This window comes from Pygocentrus nattereri, chromosome 16 (genome assembly GCF_015220715.1).
Source record: "Pygocentrus nattereri isolate fPygNat1 chromosome 16, fPygNat1.pri, whole genome shotgun sequence".
Classification (NCBI taxonomy): domain Eukaryota; kingdom Metazoa; phylum Chordata; class Actinopteri; order Characiformes; family Serrasalmidae; genus Pygocentrus; species Pygocentrus nattereri.
The window spans coordinates 31,461,138-31,482,709 of record NC_051226.1 but is presented as its reverse complement, the minus strand read 5'-3'; the positions used below and the strand labels follow the sequence as shown (position 1 = coordinate 31,482,709).

General features: G+C 40.4%; 1 non-coding gene across 1 annotated transcript; it reads left to right on the top strand.

Moving 5' to 3' along the window:
* Positions 1–20,866: 20,866 nt before the first annotated feature.
* Positions 20,867–20,938, top strand: trnap-agg. The gene has a single exon. It is a non-coding gene; the product is annotated as a tRNA-Pro (tRNA).
* Positions 20,939–21,572: the final 634 nt, after the last annotated feature.

The following is a 21,572-nucleotide window of genomic DNA, read 5'->3' as shown; positions in this document are numbered from 1 at the left end:
AACATCCAGGTTATAGTCCTGTATAATCAGAAACCATCTCATAAGCTGACGGTTTTGGTTGTACATCCGAGACAAAAACACAAGGGGATTATGATCAGTGAATGTTACCACAGGCAAAGAACTTGAACCTACATAGACCTCAAAATATTGTAATGCTAACACTAATGCTAGTGCTTCTTTCTCAATGGTGGAGTACCCAAGTTGATGTTTGTTGAATTTTCGAGAAAAATAACAGACAGGGTGATCCACCCCATTTTCATCCTCCTGGAGTAGCACAGCTCCAGCCCCAACCCCACTCGCATCCACCTCCAATTTAAAAGGCTTGGCAAAATCAGGGGCTCCAAGCACAGGAGCAGAACACAACAAGGCTTTAATATTGTTGAAAGCCTCTTGGCATTGTGGTTTCTTTAGTAGCGATGCTGTAAAGGTGTAGGAACAAACTCTTCGGTGACACTCGTCTCTTGCATATAAAGATGTTTATTAGCATTGAGAGGTCGAAGTCACAGACAAGCCTTCGCGAACCAAGCTTGGAGAGAAAAGCCAATTGTTTCTCTGACACATACGTTCTCGGCTCTTGTTTTTATAGTCACAGTGGACATATAGCCCACATCTGGTGTCTATTAAGATAGCAATGTATGGGGCTTCTCAAGCATATATATTTTCTCCAAAGAAGCCCTTGTCACCTAATACCATATATAGACATTGTTTATATTCAGGGGGCCTCCCTCCTGTCCAATGGTCCCTGGGTCAGTTCCACTACTACCTTGAGATCCCAATCTCATTTCAGTCAGAGGCCCACAGGATAAACTCCAACCAGGATCTACACAGTATAATAACCAATATGATAGAAATTAATGTTATGACTATAGAATTAATAAGATCAAATTCACCACAGCATACAGGTGACCAACTGAAAGAGGATGAGGGACTCAATAAAGCAGTCAGGGGTTCAGCCACAGTAGAAAAATTTCTACAAAAACTGCGGTAATAGCCAACCATCCCTAAAAAGCGTCGTAACTCACGTCTCGTTTTGGGAGGGGGGAACTGAATAATGGCTGTAATTTTCTCCTCTAGAGGTCGGACTTGTCCATGACCAATCTGTTTACCCAAGTAGGTTATAGTAGCCTGAGCAAATTCACATTTAGCTAGATTCAGTGTTAGATTGGCCTCTGCCAACTGCTTAAAGACTGTTTCCAGTGAATCCAAGTGGCTTCTCCAGTCCATGGACCATACGACTATGTCATCTAAGTAGGCAGTACAGTTGGGAACATCAGCAAAAACAGTATTTACCAACCTCTGAAAAGTAGCAGGTGCATTTTTGAGGCCAAATGGCATAACAGAGTATTGTAGAAACATGTCAGGAGTAACAAAAGCTGATAACTCAGAAGCTCTAGCAGTTAACGGAACTTGCCAATATCCTTTTAGCAGGTCCAATTTAGTCACAAAATGAGCAGAACCAACATTATCAACACAGTCGTCAATCCGCGGCAAAGGGAATGAGTCTGGGACTGTTACGGCATTTTGTTTCGTGTAATCTGTACATAACCTAAATGTGCCATCAGGTTTTGGCACTAGCAAACAAGGTGAGCTCCAGGGACTACAACTTGGTACAGCTAACCTATGCTCCAACAAATATTCCACTTCTTTACGCATTATTTCCCGTTTTGTAGCGTTACCCCGATAAGCATGTTGCTTTATTGGACGATCAGTCTTCACTTGAATATCATGGTGAAGAACACTGGTTTGTTTAGGTACATCACAAAAAAGAGATGGATACTGGGTAATCAAGGCTATAAGGTCTTCTTGTTGGGGACGTGGCAAGTGTCCTACCAAATTTGAGTCAGGGGAATCTAGCTTGGACTGTAGTTCTGAATTTGGCAGCCTAGCTTCTAATCGGGCAGTAGAACGGAACTCTAACCCATCATTCTCATCAAGTAAGCTGTTATAGGCTGATACAGACACTACAGCTATAGCCACAGGGCTGTGTGCTATCTCGGGATCAATGCCTTTCCCTGGAGAGGTCTCCCACTCATAGTACGGTTTTAACATGTTTATATGACAGACTCAGGACTTACGTCTACGATCAGGAGGGCTGACAACATAATCAACCTCGCTCAGTTTTTCTTTGATAACATATGGGCCAGTAAACCTGGAAGACATAGTGGAGCCAGGGACAGGTAGAAGTACCAAGACTTTGTCTCCGACAGTGAACTCACGGACTATGGTTTTTTTATCATATGAACGCTTCATTTTTGTCTGTGAAAAGCATATCTTTGGACAGGGTACAAGCCCGGTGCCAGCACTCACGAAAGGAACTGACATAATCTAAAACATTCATGTGTACGTTGGGTAGGTCAACTTCAAAAGACTCCTTAAGTATCTTCATTGGCCCACGTACTGAATGTCCAAAAACCAATTCGGCTGGACTAAACTGCAAAGACTCCTGCTTAGCTTCTCGGGCAGCAAATAAAACTAACGGCACCCCCTCATCCCAGTCCTTCTCGCTGTCGAAACAATACTTCCGCAACATTGACTTTAAGGACTGATGAAATCGCTCTAGCGCTCCCTGTGACTCAGGATGGTAAGGGCTGGACATTTCATGTTTAACTTTCAATAACTGCATAACCTGAGCAAAAAGTTTAGAAGTGAAGTTGGATCCTTGGTCTGTTTGTATTACTCGTGGGAGGCCAAAGGTAGTGAAGAATTTAATTAGAGCCTTTACAATGGTCTGAGCTGTGATTCTGCGCAATGGTACTGCCTCTGGAAACCATGTGGCAGCACACATGATAGTCAACAGGAACTGGTTACCATTTTTTGTTTTAGGTAGAGGGCCAACACAATCAATTAAAACTCTTTCAAATGGTTCACTCATCACAGGGATAAGGTGCAGGGGAGCAGGAGGGATGATTTGGTTTGGTTTGCCCACCATCTGACAGGTTTTGCACGACCGACAGTAACTCACTAAATCCTTGCGCAAAGCAGGCCAAAAGAAATGTTTTAAGACACGTGAGTACGTCTTGGTGATTCCTAAATGTCCTGACCAAGGATGGTCGTGAGCTACACTCAATACTAAAGTCCGAAACACAGAAGGAACGACAATCTGGTGAACTGCGTCTTGTACGGCTGCTTGAGGGACCCATTTGCGCATTAATATGTCATTGTCTAAAAAGAAAGCTACCTGCTTTTTCTCAATATCCTCACAGTCACACACAGAAAGAAAGCATTTAGCCAAACTGCCATCAAGTTTTTGAGCTGAAATGAGTTCTTTTCGAGTAACACCAGTTGGGGATGAAGGTGACATCTCTACTACATCCTTTGTAGTAGTGGCTGGTGGGGGAGAAACGAACGGTTCATCGCGAGCTAAGAAAGAGTCAGAAAGGTCGACTACATCCGCCGTGCGTTTAGCTTGGGCCCTTGTAACTGCACAGGCGGGGAAGACATCTGAAAACCTTTCCCTCAGCTCATCTGTGAAAGTACGAGTGCTGGGCGTGCTGGAAACGACTAAAGGTGGAACAACCCTTTTGCCAGCTAGATCATTACCAAGAATAAAGTCCACACCCTTAACAGGTAACTCCTGCCTAACCCCAATTCATACAGTACCGGTTACTAGGTCAGAACGTAAGTGAACTTCATGTAGGGGCACTTGAACGTAACTCATTTCTAAACCCTGGCAAAGAGCATATGAACCAGTACAGGATTCAACGGACAATGGCAAAACATCTTCACGAATGAACGACTGCGCAGCCCCAGTGTCACGTAGTATGACAATGGGCTGGCCACATTCATCCGTGTGAGACTCGGACACGGTACCAGTAAAGATAAAAGGCCGGTAACATTCATCAGGGGATACGGCTGCTTCTGGAGAAACTGCCTTCACAAACCCCACCCCTTTTGGCTGTGGTCTTTTCTCCTGGCACTCCTGTTTACATTTTAGGGCATAACACTCGCTAGCTATGTGTCCTGGTTTGTGGCAGTAATAACACTCCACCGAGGCCAAGTTACGGTTTGGTGATCGGGTGATTTGCGAGGCTGGCTGGTCTTAAGACTTATGTCATTTGTATTCCATGAGCTCGGCTTCAAAACGAAAATACTTTTGTGTGTCAAAACAAATTCATCAGCGAGTACTGCAGCCTGAGAGAGAGTGGTTACTTTGCATTCATTTAAATACACAGCAAGGCGATCAGGCAGGCAGTTTTTAAAATCCTCGAGCAGCATAAGTTCTCTTAATGACTCCTGGTCTGTCACTTTGCTAGCCATAACCCATTTATCAAACAAAACACACTTCTCCCGTGCAAATTCGACATAGGACTGAACAGGTGCTTTTCTAAAACCTCTAAATTTCTGATGGTAAGATTCAGGTACAAGTTCATAAGCACGTAGGATGGCTGCTTTTACTACGTCATAATCCATGCTGTCAGTTAGTGAGAGAGAAGAACATACCTCTTCTGCTTTTCCCACGAGCTTGCATTGGAGAAGCAGTGTCCAATACTCTTTAGGCCACTTCAATGATATAGCGATACGCTCAAAGATACTGAAATAAGTATCGACTTCAGCTTCTCTGAAAGGAGGCACGAGAGCTATGTGTTTTGCGACGGCAAATACAGGGCGGGATTCCTCCACACTCTCAGGCCTAGTAGGACGAAGAGGGGCAGGCTCTGGGTCAGAAAAAGGCACAGGAAGCGAATCCGGCTCGGTATGGGGTTGTGGGGTAAACTCCTTCACCCTCAATTCTAATTCCCACAGTCGAATCTCCTTTTCCATGTCCAGCTCCATTCGTCAAATTGACAGCTTGAGCTCCATCTCTGCCCGCCTTTGCTCTGCCCTCTCCTCTCGTTCCAGTTCCCACCTAGTTACGGGCTCTCTCATACGGGCCTCGTCCCGAAACTCGGATGACCCTGCAGAGAGCGGGTCAAACCGTGGTAACGATGCAAGATGTTTAGGAGACACTACCACGGCCGCCCCATCCGCCGAAACAGGGGACATCGGCGGCTCTGAGTGCTGAGCGGAGGTATCAGTAGCCAGAGGCAAAACATGCAGCTCCACAAGCCTGTCCATAACGAGTTGTTTTATTTCTCTTTTCACTAAATGTCTGGGTACCAAAATATTAAAATGTGTAGCTATCTGTAGCAAATCATCCTTTCTACAGGTATCCAATTTCTCTAGAGAGGGAGCACTCAAAAACGAAGCTAAAACAAACCGCTGAGCCATAACAGATATATAAACACTGCGTTCAAATGGCGAAGCAAGCAAACTGGTCCGCACTACACACGCTCACATCAGACCATAAACAAAACACAGGGATTAATGATCCCGGACGAGCCCCCACATGTTACGACCCCATAGTTAAGCCTAGGGGAAAAGGGGCCATTAACATATGGTTTTGATGTGATGTTTGTAACACGAACCGGGAAGGACCAAGACATAACACGTTCAGCGTCTTACGTGCTGTTTATTTCACACTGCACCGGGGACAAGTGAGTGAAACCCTCCCCTCAAACCAACAGCCACCAATATTTACAATATTTACAATATTTATATCTCTCAAAATAAACACTAAATGGACTTCTGGACCCAGATGGCGCCAAAGGAAAGAAATAATCAAAACCAACGAAAAACAAAGCTACCATAGTTCGTTGCTTAGTGAAAAAACACTGACTGCACTAGTCTCCCCAACACAAAACCGAAATACACGGGTTGGCGCCCGCCCCTTACCTAGGGTGTCTATACATAGGGCCGCTACGTGACGTAATATGTATGAGCGCGCCCCTCTACCCTGTCCAGAACCCCAAGAAAACACAGCAGCAGCAGCGAGAGAGAGAGAGTTATAATACAAGAAAACAGACTATCAGTGCCAGGAACTTAAGCTTGCACTAGGCCACATCAATAACCCGACACACAACACAGTCCCGTGAAAACAGCGGAGCAGCAAGGAAAACACGGAACCAGCTTAGACTCCAGGGGTAACGCTAGCTTCCTCGAGCTTCGCCAGTCTTCTTTTAAAAGCCAAGTCCCTCCTCCAGGGCCTGAATTCTGGATGATGATTGGCCGCAGTGGGGGACGGGTCCTCTGACGATGATTGACACTGCAGCTAACCTGTAATAGAGCTAGGGAACAAACGAGGGAGGGAACATACCGGCGAACAAGCAAGAAAGGGAGAGAGACTAGAAAAGAGAAAGAAAATAACACCAGCCAGAAAAGCCCCCCCTTTTTCAGGCCCGACACGTAACACTCGCAGGCTGCAAACCTTGGGGAGTAGCTGGCCACCGCCCTTCTTTGTCGAAGTCATAGTTTTCACAGGTGAAGCTTACAGAGAAAACAATGTGAATAAATATGTGTATATTATTAGACTTTTTCAAAATTCGCTTTCAGACACCATATATGTTTTGATCATTTTGCTAGAAGAGGCAGAGAGTCACCTCTTTAGTCTTTGATGGGTTGACCCCTTGTGTTGCGTTAAGGACTGAGCTAGCTGGGATATTGAAAAGAAGGCCAAAAGGTGGCACCTGCTGGCTCGTTTGTCTAGGGCTATGATTCTCGTGTAGGGTGCGAAAGATTCTGGGTTCAAATCCCGGACGAGAACAGCTTTTAAAAAGAAAAGTAAAGCTTGACCTGAGAGGGTGATCCTGCTTTCTCGTCAGTAAGAAAAAATCAATTGCGTTGGCAAAACCAACACCCTGTGTGTTGGCTCGTTGGTCTAAGGGTATGATTCTCGCTTTGGGTGTGAGAGGTCCCGGGTTCAAATCCTGCACGAGCCCAGGTTTTAAGGCAGCTTCCCTTTACTTGCCATAGGTAAGTTTCTAAAATGGCACCGTACGTCCAAATTCCAACCATCTCTCAGGAAGCCTCACAGACAGACATAACTTGCACACATACTCACAGACTGCAAACCTTGGGTAGTAGCTGGCCACCGCCCTTCTTTGTCGAAGTCGTAGTTTTCCCAGGTGAAGCTTACAGAGAAAACAATGTGAATATATATGTGTATATTATTAGACTTTTTCAAAATTCGCTTTCAGACACCCTATATTTTTGATCATTTTGCTAGAAGAGGCAGAGAGTCACCTCTTTAGTCTTTGATGGGTTGACCCTTTGTGTTGCGTTAAGGACTGAGCTAGCTGGGATGTTGAATACAGTGCCAAAAGGTGGCACCTGCTGGCTTGTTTGTCTAGGGCTATGAGTCACGTGTAGAGTGCGAAAGGTCCTGGGTTCAAATCCCGGACGAGACCTGCCTTTGAAAGGAAAGGTAAAGCTTGAAAGGAGGGCGTGAGCCTACACTCTCTTCAGTAAGAAAAAATCAATTGAGTTGGCGAAACCAGCAACCTGTGTGCTGGCTTGTTGGTCTAGGGGTATGATTCTCACTTCGGGTGTGAGAGATCTTGGGTTCAAATCCCGGACGAGCCCAGGTTTTAAGGCAACTTCCCTTTACTTGCCATGGGTTTACAAATCATCAAATGTGTGTTCGGCTTGTGCTGTAGCCCTTTCCTAAATCCAGGTTCCTGTGGGTATTTTCTCCTTCTGCATCACCATGTTGATAGTCTGAATACAACGCAAACTTTAGGGAAAGTAAAAATGCCACACGGCCCACACTGTTCATGGTAAATGACAACAGCAGGATGTATTCAACAAGGACTTTTGGGTAACACTTTACATTAAGTATCGACTAACTAACATGAAGTAATGCATTAGTTAACATGAAGTAATGCATTAGTTAACATGAAGTAATGCTTTAGTTAACATGAAGTAATGCATTATTTAAACATGAAGTAATGCATTAGTTAACATGAAGTAATGCATTAGTTCACATGAAGTAATGCATTATTTAAACATGAAGTAATGCATTAGTTAATATGAAGTAATGCATTAGTTAACATGAAGTAATGCATTAGTTAACATGAAGTAATGCATTAGTTAAGCGAGATAAAGACTTTTACTTCTACTTAACACTGTTTGCTTAATTCCATTTCAGTCAATAATGTTTAGTTGCTTTTTTTTGATGGTTCATCTTTGGCCCTGTATTAAAGCTCAATAATATATACAATATAATTTAACCTGTAACATATTCTTATGCGTGTATTCAAGAAGGAATCATATGTACCATTCTCGCATAACGATCAGGCCTGGATGAGGCAGCTTGATGAAATTATTTATGTACCTTCAACCTCTCTTCTTTTAGCTTTATTTCATGATGCATATGCGTGAATGCAAATGTGACTTTTTTTTGTAAGTCCTCCTATATTTACAATTGCAAATATAAGCAATGAGTGTATACACATACATTTCATAAAAACACCCTCAAACATAATAAAAACCAATCATGCCTTTGTAAAGCATTACTAACATCTGTTAAACATTACCAATCCTTTATTAGGACTTGTTCAATGAATCAAACATACCTGATGTAAAGTGTAAACCAATAATGCCTTTGTAAAGCATTACTAACATCTGCTAAACATTACCAATCCTTTATAAGGACTTGTTCAATGAATCAAACATACCTGATGTAAAGTGTAAACCAATAATGCCTTTGTAAAGCATTACTAACATCTGCTAAACATTACCAATCCTTTATTAGGACTTGTTCAATGAATCAAACATACCTGATGTAAAGTGTAAACCAATAATGCTTTTGTAAAGCATTACTAACATCTGCTAAACATTACCAATCCTTTATTAGGACTAGTTAAATGAATCAAACATACCTGGTGTAAAGTGTAAACCAATCATGCCTTTGTAAAGCATTACTAACATCTGCTAAACATTACCAATCCTTTATAAGGACTTGTTTAGTGAATGTAGAAGGCATAACATGAAAAAGTACTACTAAATTAGTAAAGCACTTTAGGTAGTTTAATGATGTAATTGGAAAGCATTACACAAAGTTAAAACAATAAACAATATTTACGTTTGCATTACTACCTAGAAGGAACAGAATAAACAGTAGAATTACCAAACGGCTTTTACTATTCAACTTTGGCCTTTTAACATGTTTTCTGATATTTAACAGAAGCCTGCAAAGAACCCTGCATTGAAAATACTTCAAAACACCTTTAAATGATGTCCTGTATATATAAAATTCTGCTCACAGTATCTCAACAAAAAAAACTGTCGAAATTTACTCTGAATTACCTGCTGCAACTGTGAAGGGTTTCCCTGAGTTTTAGAAAGCAGCACAAACAAATTACTGTCAAATAACAACCCAGTATAAACAAAAAGGGTAGGATTATAAAAATGAAGCCTTTTTTATTACTTAGCTTTGACCTGTGACCATGTTTTCAGTCATTAAACAGAACCCTTCAATTTACATATTTTTCAATACACCTTTAAAATAAAGCATTTTTGCACTCTATATACAAAATAATGTTCACAGAACACAAAAATATCTAAATTAACTTAAAATTAAATGCTGCAACTGAAAAAGGTTTCTCTAAGCAGCACATCCACGTAATAGGTCAGCCTACTTCTTCTGAATAGGAAGCAACTTCCCCTCAACTTTCATATTTGAAATTTTCTCAGCAATGCTTTTGTCCGAAGCTATTACATCTTGGCACTTTTTAGCGAAGTCTAACAACTTCTCCTTTTTTCCACGATCATCATTGAGCTGGCGGTATGTCTCTGGTGCGGCAAGGGATAGCTCTGCAATAGAAGCAGTCTGGGCAATTGTGTTGCAGTCTACCCCGTACTTCTGGAATGACTTGGCCATTGTGTTTCCTTTCATATATATGGCCAGCACTTTTTCATATCTTCAGATCACCTCAGCAGGGACACAAACTATACAAAAGAAAAGACAAGAGACACTGACATGAGTTTTAAGAAAAAAAAAATGTCATCCTAAAAAATATTTATGTTAACTTTTATGTTATATAGATTACTACCACTGCATTACTTGCATTAAATGGTACCTCCATGTATTTTCTATTCAATAAAAATCAGTCACTCTACCCCATTGCCCCCACTTTATAACCTTTAGTTCATGCCTAGCATAAGGCATGGTCCCAATAGGTTCATATTTCTGTGCTCCAGAGACCCTGTGTTCTATTGACAATTCTTCTCTACTAGACAAGCTGTGTTTAGGCATTTATATCAGGAATGGGATCAGCGTAAAGCAGACGAATCCTTTCATTAGAAAGGGTGTTATAAACACACAGTGAGAGACACAGTGTAGTGTTATGCTTTACAGTTAGCAAGGTGTTCTTTTCATGAAATGCAGTTTCACTTTTTTCTTCCAAATGTACCTATGAACTCACAATTGTTAGATTAATATGTCAGGAACTAAGTCATTAGTGTAGGTGAATACATATACCACGTTGGAAGATGGGCCCTTTCTTCTCCTTCTTGTGCTTCATCTTTTCTTTTTTCCCTTTTATTTTTTCCCGTCTTTTCTTCTTTTTCTTTTCAAATGAGGAATCAGTACTGTCAGAATCAACAAAGGAATCTAAATAATCAAATGAGCTGGAATCTATGACGATAGATTTTTTTCTTCCGTTTAACTCCACCCTCCACTTTTTCTTCTTCAGCCTTGTTGGCTACAACAACAACAACAAACTACTAAACAAAATTGAACACTTTAACATTTTCATCTCATATAATAAGAACCTTAAATTTTCAACAAATCTTAGTCTACCTTCTGCAGACAGGAATGTCAGAAAGTGTAGACAGACTGTAATTCCACAGTGCTGTACGTACAGTGTTTACTGTTATTTTATGCATTTTTTTCCTCTTTACTAAACAGTCTTGTCTTTCTTTTCTGTATCACAATTTCTGTATTACAATGAATGTGAATCTTGTCTAATCTCCTATTAGTCCCCACATACATTGTGCACTGTTGAAACTGATATGCGGCTTACAGTAAAAGTGCAGCCCTGTGCATTTTCAATCACTCTCTTGAAAACCAGCCATCAGAAAGACACATACACAGTTACAGACATACTGACAATGTGACTTGTTAGTCTTGTGTCTTGTTAGTCATCAATGACACGCCATTCTGATTACACTGTCATGTTCTTAACCACCATCTTAACCATATATATATATATATATATATATATATATATATATATAAAATCAGGGGTACCTGTGAATTTTGACAAAAACTTACCTTGAGTTAATTGTGTCCTCAGAAAATCACGTTCTTCCTCTAGATCAGGGGTCCCCAATTACATTTTCTTAAGGGCCGCATTTAGCCAACAGCACAAAAGCAAGGGCCAGCGCATTAGTTGCATAATGTTACCTAATTAGGCAGACAGTACAGTAGCTACTTGTTTGCTGATTTAGTGGATGTCATTAATTAGGTATATCAAGAGCAGTTGTATTATTTTACTCACCATTCAATGAGAGAAGTGACAGCGGCGGGTAGAAACAAGAGACCTGAAGTTGGGGTGGTGCTCTGTAGTGGCAATGCGAAGACACTGTTCTAGGTGTGCACTGGAGAGTTTATTTCTGTCCTGGCTTTTGATAATGTTCATTGAAGAAAATGAAGACTCACAGATGTAGGTGGAGGGAAATGCTGTGAGAAGCAGCATTGCAATCTGTCTTGCCTGGCTAAACTGGGGAATCATGTTGATCCAGAATTCAGTCACACTAATATCCTTGTGCTGCTCTTTGAGCAAATCTGATTTTGATATTTCCAAGATCTCCATCTGAAGAGATGCTTCATCCAGAGATGGAAGCAGCCTTTTGGCCTCAGCAGTCCACTGACCATCTGCAGAAACAGAAAACGGCTGACGCAAAAACAGGAGGATTTCACTTGAGAGGTTGAAGCTCTCAAATCGTACCTTGAAGTTTTCTATCAGTCTTCCCAAGAATGCTTGCATCACAGCATCCTCTTGCATTTTGTTCTTCTCACAGTGTTGCTGCAGCTTAGGAAAGTGCAGTTTTATTCCTTGTATATCTCGCTGAAACAAGTCCAGTTTTAAACGGAAAGCTTCAACTGCTTCATACATGTCTGCAATGGTATGATTCTTTCCTTGCAGTTGCAAATTCAGCTGATTAAGATGAGATGTGATGTCGCATAAAAAATGCACATACGCCATTTCTTTGCTGTCATTCATCAATTTCAGAAAAGAGTGAGCCTTTTCATTTTGCAAGTTGCCAAGGAAAGAACAGAGTTCATCATGTAATTCGCACACTCTCTCCAACACTCTGCCTTTGCTAAGCCAGCGCACATCATTATGCAGCAACAGATCATGATGTGCAGCAGACATTTCCTCCAGCAGAGCCCTGAAAAGGCGATGCTGCAAACTAGAACTCTCCCTAATGAAGTTTACGAGCTTCATCACGTTATCCATGGTGTCTTTTATTTTCCCACACAGTTTTGCACACAACACTGATTTGTGAATGATGCAGTGAAATGCTGTTAGAGCGGGGATAACAGCTGCTAGCCTGCTTACCAGACCCTTCTGTTGCCCAACCATGGACGTGGCGCCATCAGTGACAACAGACGTGACTTTGCTTATGTCCAATCCAATGTTTCTTTCAAAGAACTGAGTTAGTTCGCTAAAAATGGCCTCACCCGTCGTGCGCCCGTGTAGGGGCAGCAAACAAAGCAGCTCTTCTCGAAAATCCTTCTCATCAAAAAATTGCACGAACACGGACAGCTGCTCGATGTCCGTCCTATCACAAGACGTGTCAATGGCGAGCGACATGAAGTCCGTTTTCTTCAGACGTGAGAGCAGGTCACACAAGCAGTCCTCCGCTAAAACCTCCACCCTTCTCATGCAGTGTTGTCCGATAATGGTACATGCTTCAACAAATCCACCACAGTTTCCCTTGTTTTTTCATTGTGGCTCAAAACTTCTTCCACCATATCAATCGCACACGTCTTTATCAATTCGGCATCCGTGAAAGGTTTCTTAGCTTTTGCTAAGTTCCATGATACGCGCAGAGACGCCGTTGTTGCGTTTTCCTGTGCAGATGTTGTCTTATGGATAGTAGTAACAGAATGATTGTAGGAGGCAATCAAACTTGCAATCTTTTGTCTTCGAATCTCTGATTTTGCTGGGAAGTTCTCATTGAAATTGCTGTGGCGTGTTTCAAAGTGCCGCTTGATGTTAGCCACCTTGCAGACAGCAACTGTTTGAGAGCATAGCAAGCAAGTTGGCTTAGCATTGGCACGGTCTGGTAAAATAAAACAAAATTCGTCGGTCCAGACAGAACTGAACTGTCTATTTTCGCTATCAACTTTACGTTTTTTCGCACTGGCCATGGTTTTGTGCAAGCAGGACTTACTTATGCTGTGTTCCACAGAGGTAGCTCGTCAGGCGTTGCCTGTACTGCTCTGCTCTCGTATTTTAGCCGCCAGTATGTTAAATACGCATGCGTATGTGTTTGGCGGCGGGCCAACAGTTTGCCCCTCTAGGCCGCCTATTGGGGACCTATGCTCTAGATCTTTAATCTTTTCCTGCTGTGATGCTACCTTCAGCTTCAGTAACTCCACCTCAGATTTGGCTTTAGCTAGAGCAATTTGAGCTGTGGGGGACTGTGAATCACCTAAGAAAAAAAGTATAAAGCTCAATATTATCATACACCACTATAATCTGTACATAAACACAACATGTTTTGTGTTTGCAGTTTCTAGTATTTTAGACAGATATTTAAATAGCAACCATTCAGAAAAAAAATAACTAGGCATTACAGATTTTTAGGAGAGATAAACATAACGCTGAAACTTAAGGTATTACAGCTAACTAAGGCCAACAGTATTTTCTAATCATTACTTAAAATGGTGGTCACCAGTTACTGGTTTGTGTTAAAATACATACACTAGAAGTTTTTTATGCAATAACACCTAAACAAGGAACGCTGTCGTTATCACTAAATAAAGCAGACAAAATAGACATCCTAACACTATATAGCTGGTGCTTAGACAAGTCAAACAGTCAAACTGGAAAGTTCGATTCCTTTTACTGAACCGGTTCTTTTGAACGTATGAATCAATCATCTGATTCAATCTATTTTATAATTTCATGTAATGATTTTTGTAACGATCACTTTTATATTTCACATTTATTATACTATCATACGTGTTTTTAAGAGGATTACATTGGACATAGATGTTGTACTAAAACGCTTGACTCGTTCGAAAGCCTGAAGCGCCTCCAATGAATCGAACTTCCCATCACAGCACGTTTAGCTTCAACGTTTAACCATCTTACCTCTGCCGGCTGCACTGGTGTTATCATGTGTGGTTTCACATTTACTGCCTGAATCTTTCTCTTGCTGCTTGGTCCGTCTACGAGAAACTTTCATGGTAATTTGGAACAGGGAACTCTCTTACCTTCCTAACGAAACCTAAACAAACACTTCATATGGTCGCGCGCATGACACAGACCCAGTATCACCTGTGATTAGCTAGTGAAGATGACTGGATTAAACTGACTGGCTGAACGAAAGCGGCAATTTTACACTTCCGTATAGGTAGTCTAGGTGAAAATATTCCAGTAAGAAGATCTCCGCAATGGCACTCAGGGCAAAAATCCTTAGGTTAATTGATGGGGTTAAAACCAGAAGGTCTACACTGAAACTAATCAAATGGCTCATGAAGGAAAAATTACTCATGGCCAAAAGTAGATGCAATAAGTGCAGCAGACCTATGACAATGGTTCCATATTCTCATAAAAAGGACAAATTTACATGGTAAGTAATTCATCATGATAATTTTATTTTGTTTTATATCTATTATGTTAAAAATAAAATAATATATTTTTTACAACATTTCTTCAGGATCTGCAACACACAGCCACACAAAGGGAAGCCATGCACCAAATCCATTAGATCAGGATCCTTATTCGAAAGATCCAGAGTCAGTTTGGTGTCCTGGATGAAATTCATATATAGGTATTTCATATATTAAACATGTTTATCAATAGCAATATATGCATATGCATATATATGTCTGGCACTGTACCTTCATTCTAGAAACCTGTACTGTGTACAGTTATTACACTTCCCTTCATGCAGTGGTTTATTTTACAATTATAATATTTTGTCATTCACATTTTTTCTTGGTGAAAATTTAGCCAATGCAATGATTTATTTGTCATTTGATTGTTATATAATATAGTTATTTTGTCTCAGATTCGCCCAGGGTCTACGGCTAAGACAGGTCGACATAATCAGTGATGGCATAGCTGGCAGTTCAAGAACACTCTCTAGGATGGCTAAGTGTTTACGCAATGTGTGCAAAAATTCAATGGATTCCTTCATCAGAGACAAAGGACAGCGTGTTGGTGGTCGAACTGAGTTTACTGTAATTGATGAGAGCCACTTCCGACATAAACGCAAGGTAAAAATGATGGATCCCCATGTCCATATTTTTTCAACAATTCATAAATACTTTAAAGTTATTATTTCTCAAAATATTATTAAAGGTGTATTACTACACTAGTTAACTACAGTTATCATCTCCTGGTTATAGAGTGCTCTGGGATAACTCTTAATCCCTTGTCATAGGTACATTTTGAAATGTTTAAAAAATATATAAAATATTAGTTTGTACAGTTTTGATATTTGTTAAATTGTATACATATACAGTACCAGCCAAAAGTTTGGACATACCTTCTAATTCATTTGAACACATTTGACTGGTACTGTAGATGTACTTTGTGGCCTATCTTATTCACGGCATACATTTGGCAACCACTTTTACCCTGTTCTACAATGGTCAGGACCCCTACAAGACCACCACAGAGCAGGTGTTATGTGGGAGGTGGATTCTCAAGACTGCAGTAACACTGACATGATGGCTTTGTGTTAGTGTGTGTTGATGATGCTGGAGTGAGTGATGCTGGAGGACACATTGTGTCCACTCTCTGTTTACTCTATAAGACACTCCTACTAACACTGACACACTGAGACACTACATTAGTACACCTTTTACTGCCTACCTGCTGCGCTGTCCACCTTGTAGGTGTAAAGTCGGAGACAATAGTTCATCTGCTGCGGCACAGTTTGTGTTCCTTCATCAGTGGTCACAGGGCACTGCCCACAGGACGCTGTTGACTGTACAGTTTTGGTTGGTCGACGATTCTCAGTCCAGCAGTGACCCTGAGGTGTTTATAAACTCCAGCAGCACTGCTGTATCTGATCTCACACCAGCACAACACACACTAACGCATCGCCACCACGTCAGTGTCACTGCAGTGCTCGGAATCATGCATATAATACCTGCTCTGTGGTGGTCCTCTGGTGATCCTGGCCTTTTGGCAGTCATGGATAGGTCTGCCCACAGCTCTGGAAACGTGTGCTCATTGCCCCCTACTATATTTGTTTTTACTAGAGTGTGTTTATGTGGGTGTTTCACTGCACATATAGGTTGCTGAGGACAAATTCCTCTGCAAAAATTACACAATTGGTAAACGATTCTAAATTCTTTGAAAAGGGGTTAACACTATTCAGTGAATCAGATGGACTACAGTGCAGCTACATTACCAGTCTCAGGATTTAGACACTCACATATCATTTAACTGAATGTCCAACTAAACAGTCCAAAGTTTTGACTGATACTGTAGAACACATGAATTATTATCATTGACTCTTATTATTTGGCTACCATGATGTTGATTTAGGCTAAAACAATGCATTAACAGAATGTAAAACAAATTATTTTTCTGTCATACCATTTGAGTTTTCTCAAGATTTTATTACTAATCACTAAATATTTTTGCATGATATATTCTTCAAATGGTAGATAATGTAGTTTCAGTGATAGTGTTTCTTTTGTTGTTCTATTTACAGTATGGGCGAGTTAGAGCTGGCCAAACATGGAGGAGAAAGAAATGGGTGTTTGGAATATTAGGAGTTCGCGGTCAAACTCGCAGACCGGTTTTGCGGCTTGTGGAACATAGGTCAAGACGTGCTCTTCTTCCCCTGGTGCGACGCCATGTGCGCCAAGGAAGTACCATCATTAGTGATGAATGGAGAGCATACAGAGGTGCCCTTTCAGATATGGGATACATCCACCTCACTGTCAATCACAGCAGGAACTTTGTCAACTCTCATGAGCATGGTCCTCATACAAAGGACATGTATGGAGACTGAGGGGAAATCAAACAGAAAGTATTTTAATTGAACATCTTAAGATAATAGAGTGGACTTACTGGTTGGGAAAATGTCACAGAGATGGTCCTCTGGGCAGGCTGCTGAAGGATATTCGCAAGCTGTTTTCTGTTTAGTGTACCTTTACAATTCGATTTTAACAGCCAATTAGAAATAACATGTTTACTAGGGCTGAAAGATTAACCAGTTCAGCCCTTATTGTTTACCATGTATATTTGGGTATAGATCAACTTTCAGTACAGCAGTAACACTGTCATGGTGAATATGGTTTTGATTAGGTTTTATCAGTGATCCAGTAGCTGACAATATCTAGACAGGAGCAACTTGGTAGTAACTAAGCAGCAGTATCAAAATAAAATAGACTATACATCGAAAACATGACCTACAGTTTATTACTGTACACCAACAAGCCAAGCTGCAGGGCAGGGGTTTCTAATAAAATTTGAATGATGGTTCTGATATCAATAAACTGTTAAAATACTGTTTTATTACTAGCGTTCATATATCTCTATCTGAAATATTATATTGTGTAAGTGTTTATAATTAAGTAATCTGAAATTGTTTATTCAGATTGTATTTGTGTAATGTTAAATGAATAAAAATGTTCTGGATACAATAAACACAACCACTGTTATGCTGTGAATAAACAAAAAAAACATATATAGTATGTTGTTTGGTCACACATTTGCCTTACTTTTTAAAAAGGTATACCTTCCATTACTGTTTTACGATCACTAACACAATACTGGATTACACTTTACATCAGGTATGTTTGATTCATTGAACAAGTCCTTATAAAGGATTGGTAATGTTTAGCAGATGTTAGTAATGCTTTACAAAGGCATGATTGGTTTACACGTTACATCAGGTATGTTTGATTCATTGAACAAGTCATAAAAAAGGATTGGTAATGTTTAACAGATGTTAGTAATGCTTTACAAAGGCATGATTGGTTTTTATTAAGTTTGAGGGTGTTTTTTTATGAAATGTATGTGTATACACTCATTGCTTATATTTGCAATTGTAAATATAGGAGGACTTACAAAAAAAAGTCACATTTGCATTCACGCATATGCATCATGAAATAAAGCTAAAAGAAGAGAGGTTGAAGGTACGTAAATAATTTCATCAAGCTGCCTCATCCAGGCCTGATCGTTATGCGAGAATGGTACGTATGATTCCTTCTTGAATACACGCATAAGAATATGTTACAGGTTAAATTGCATTGTATATATTATTGAGCTTTAATACAGGGCCTAAGATGAACCATCAAAAACAAGCAACTAAACATTATTGACTGAAATGGAATTAAGCAAACAGTGTTAAGTAGAAATAAAAGTCTTTAACTCTCTTAACTAATGCATTACTTCATGTTAACTAACGCATTACTTCATGTTAACTAATGCATTACTTCATATTAACTAATGCATTACTTCATGTTAAATAATGCATTACTTCATGTTTAAATAATGCATTACTTCATGTTAACTAATGCATTACTTCATGTTAAATAATGAATTACTTCATTTTAACTAATGCATTACTTCATGTTAACTAATGCATTACTTCATGTTAACTAATGCATTACTTCATGTTACTTCATGTTAACTAAAGCATTACTTCATGTTAACTAATGCATTACTTCATGTTAACTAATGCATTACTTCATGTTTAAATAATGCATTACTTCATGTTAACTAATGCATTACTTCATGTTAACTACCGTATTTTCCGGATTATAAGTCGCACTTTTTTTCATAGTTTGGCCAGGGGTGCGACTTATACTCCGGAGCGACTTATAGTCCGGAAAATACGGACTTCACGGCAACCGGGAGAATGCGCCACGCTACGTTCTCGGAAGTCATTGAATGGATCAGCAAAGCATGGGCTTCCGTGAAAACCGAAAGCATCCTGCTGGGATTCAGAAAGGCTGGAATAATTGCAAATGTAACTGACGACGAGTCTGACAAAAGCGACGAAGAAGAGGAAGCGGCACTTCGTCCACCTCCAGAGTTAGCGGAGTTGTTCATAAGTGACACTGAGGATGAAGAGTTCAATGGATTTGATGATTTGGAGTGATATAAACTTTGATAAAAATGGTTTGATAAACTTGTTAGCATGTTCTTTGTTATAGTTTGTCATTTTTATCTGAATAACTGTTCATGTTACGTTAACTTGGATTTTATTAAACCCCCCCAAAAATGCGACTTATACTCCGGTGCGACGTATATATGTTTTTTTTTCTTTACTGTGCATTTTTTGGCTGGTGCGACTTATACTCCGGAGCGACGTATAATCCGGAAAATACGGTAATGCATTACTTCATGTTACTTCATGTTAACTAAAGCATTACTTCATGTTAACTAATGCATTACTTAATGTTAGTTAGTTGATACTTAATGTAAAGTGTTACCGACTTTTGCAGAGGGTTTGACAAGTTCTGGTTTCTAAGCCCAGATGAGCCATAGTTTAAAGACAATTTAGAGAGCGTTCCTCTTTCATGGGTTGGTCATTTCTTTTGGTTTGGGGAAAACGCCAGCCGAGATGACGACTGTACGTACAAAGCTTCTGCCTATAGGCTTCTTGGTCTAGAGGAATGATTCTGTATTTTACAAAATGGCACCATACATCCAAATTCCAAACCATCGCTCAGGGTGGCTCACAGACAGACATAATTTGCTCATATACTCGCAGACTGCAAAGTAACTGAATACCATGGATGCCGCCCCATACAGAATTCCTGACAAACCATTTTTGGGCAATAACAGCTTCCTGGATTCATACGGAAGTCTGACTAAGCATGTTGGAGCAAGACTACAGAGGTACAGCATTTCATCAAAAACAGGATGAGTTCAACAAGGATTCTTGACGAGGTTTTGACATGAACTGATTTCTAAGCCTGGACATGGTTTAAACATGATTTGGAGAGGATTCATCTTTCATGGGTTGTTCATTTGTGTTGGTTTGGGGGAAAATGTCAGCCTGGATGTGGACTGCAAGGTGAAAGCTTCTGCTTGTTAGTCTAATACTATGATTTTCGCTTAGGGTGCGAGAGGTCCTGGGTTAATATCTTGGGCAAACACTGGCATTAGATTTCATGTAGAGCAACAGCAGCAAATGTCTGTTTTCATTCTTTGTTTTCAAGATGCAAACATGCTGCCGAGGACATTGAATGTGGCAGAGGAATGTCTGTATGTTGTTCTAGGGGTATGGTTCTTGCTTTGGTTGAGAGAGGTCCTCATTTCCAATCTCAGACGAGTCCAAGTTTTAACTTCATTTGTCTCTAGTTGTGCTGCATTAATAAATATGGTTGCTGTCTCCCACATGAAATTCAAGCAATATAGAAAATAGTTCAAATGTTCCCACATCTATCCACCTTGAAAACTCTGAGCTTTTCTCTTGATATTTAATCAATCATGTCATTGCTAATAGATAAAATCATTTCTGAGCACAAGAAAGTTGAGGAATATGTTTTAATTTTGCAGGTGTCATTTTTACGATGTTCAGCATATATGTTTTGATCATTTTGCTAGAACAGGCAGAGAATCACCTCTTTAGTCTTTGATGGGTTGACCCTTTGTGTTGCGTTAAGAACTGAGCTAGCTGGGATGCTGAATACAGTGCCAAAAGGTGGCACCTGCTGGCTCATTTGTCTAGGGCTATGATTCTCGTGTAGGGTGCGAAAGGTCCTGGGTTCAATTCCCCGATGAGACCTGCTTTTAAAAAGAAAAGTAAAGCTTGAACTGAGAGGGTAAACCTACACGCTCGTCAGTAAGAAAAAATCAACTGAGTTGGCGAAACCAACAACCTGTGTGTTGGCTCGTTGGTCTAGGGATATGATTCTCGCTTAGGGTGCGAGAGATCCCGGGTTCAAATCCCGGACGAGCCCAGCCTTTACAAAAAACAGTAATGCTTGAATTGAGTGGTTTCGCTTTCACTCTTGTCAGCAAGAAAAAATGAATTGAGTTGGTGAAACTGGTGACTTGTCTTTTGGATGCTTGGTCTAGGGCTATGACTCTCGCTTCGAGTGCGAGAGGTCCTGGGTTCAAATCCCAGAAGAGCCCAGCTTTTAAGGCAACTTCCCTCTACTTGCCATGGGTTTACTAATCATCGGACGTGGGTTCGGCTTCTGTTATAACCCTTTCCTAAATCCAGGTTCCTGTGGGTATTTTCTGAAATGCTTTATAGTCACAACCTTGCTACATGTAGGCCAAAGCCATGTCGTTTCATTGTAGACATATTGTTTAATTCTGAGTTTTACATATTCTGGATGCCTTTTCAGCACCCTATGAATCACCATGTTGATGGTCTGAATACAAGGCAAACTTGAGGGAAAGTAAAAATGCCGCATGGCCCACACCGTTCCTGGGAAATGACAACAGCAGGATGTATTCAACAAGGATTTTTGCAGAGGGTGTGACAAGTTCTGGTTTCTAAGCCCAAATGAGCTGTGGTTTAAACATGATTTAGAGACCATTCCTCTTTCATGGTTTGATCATTTGTTTTGGTCTGGAGAAAACACC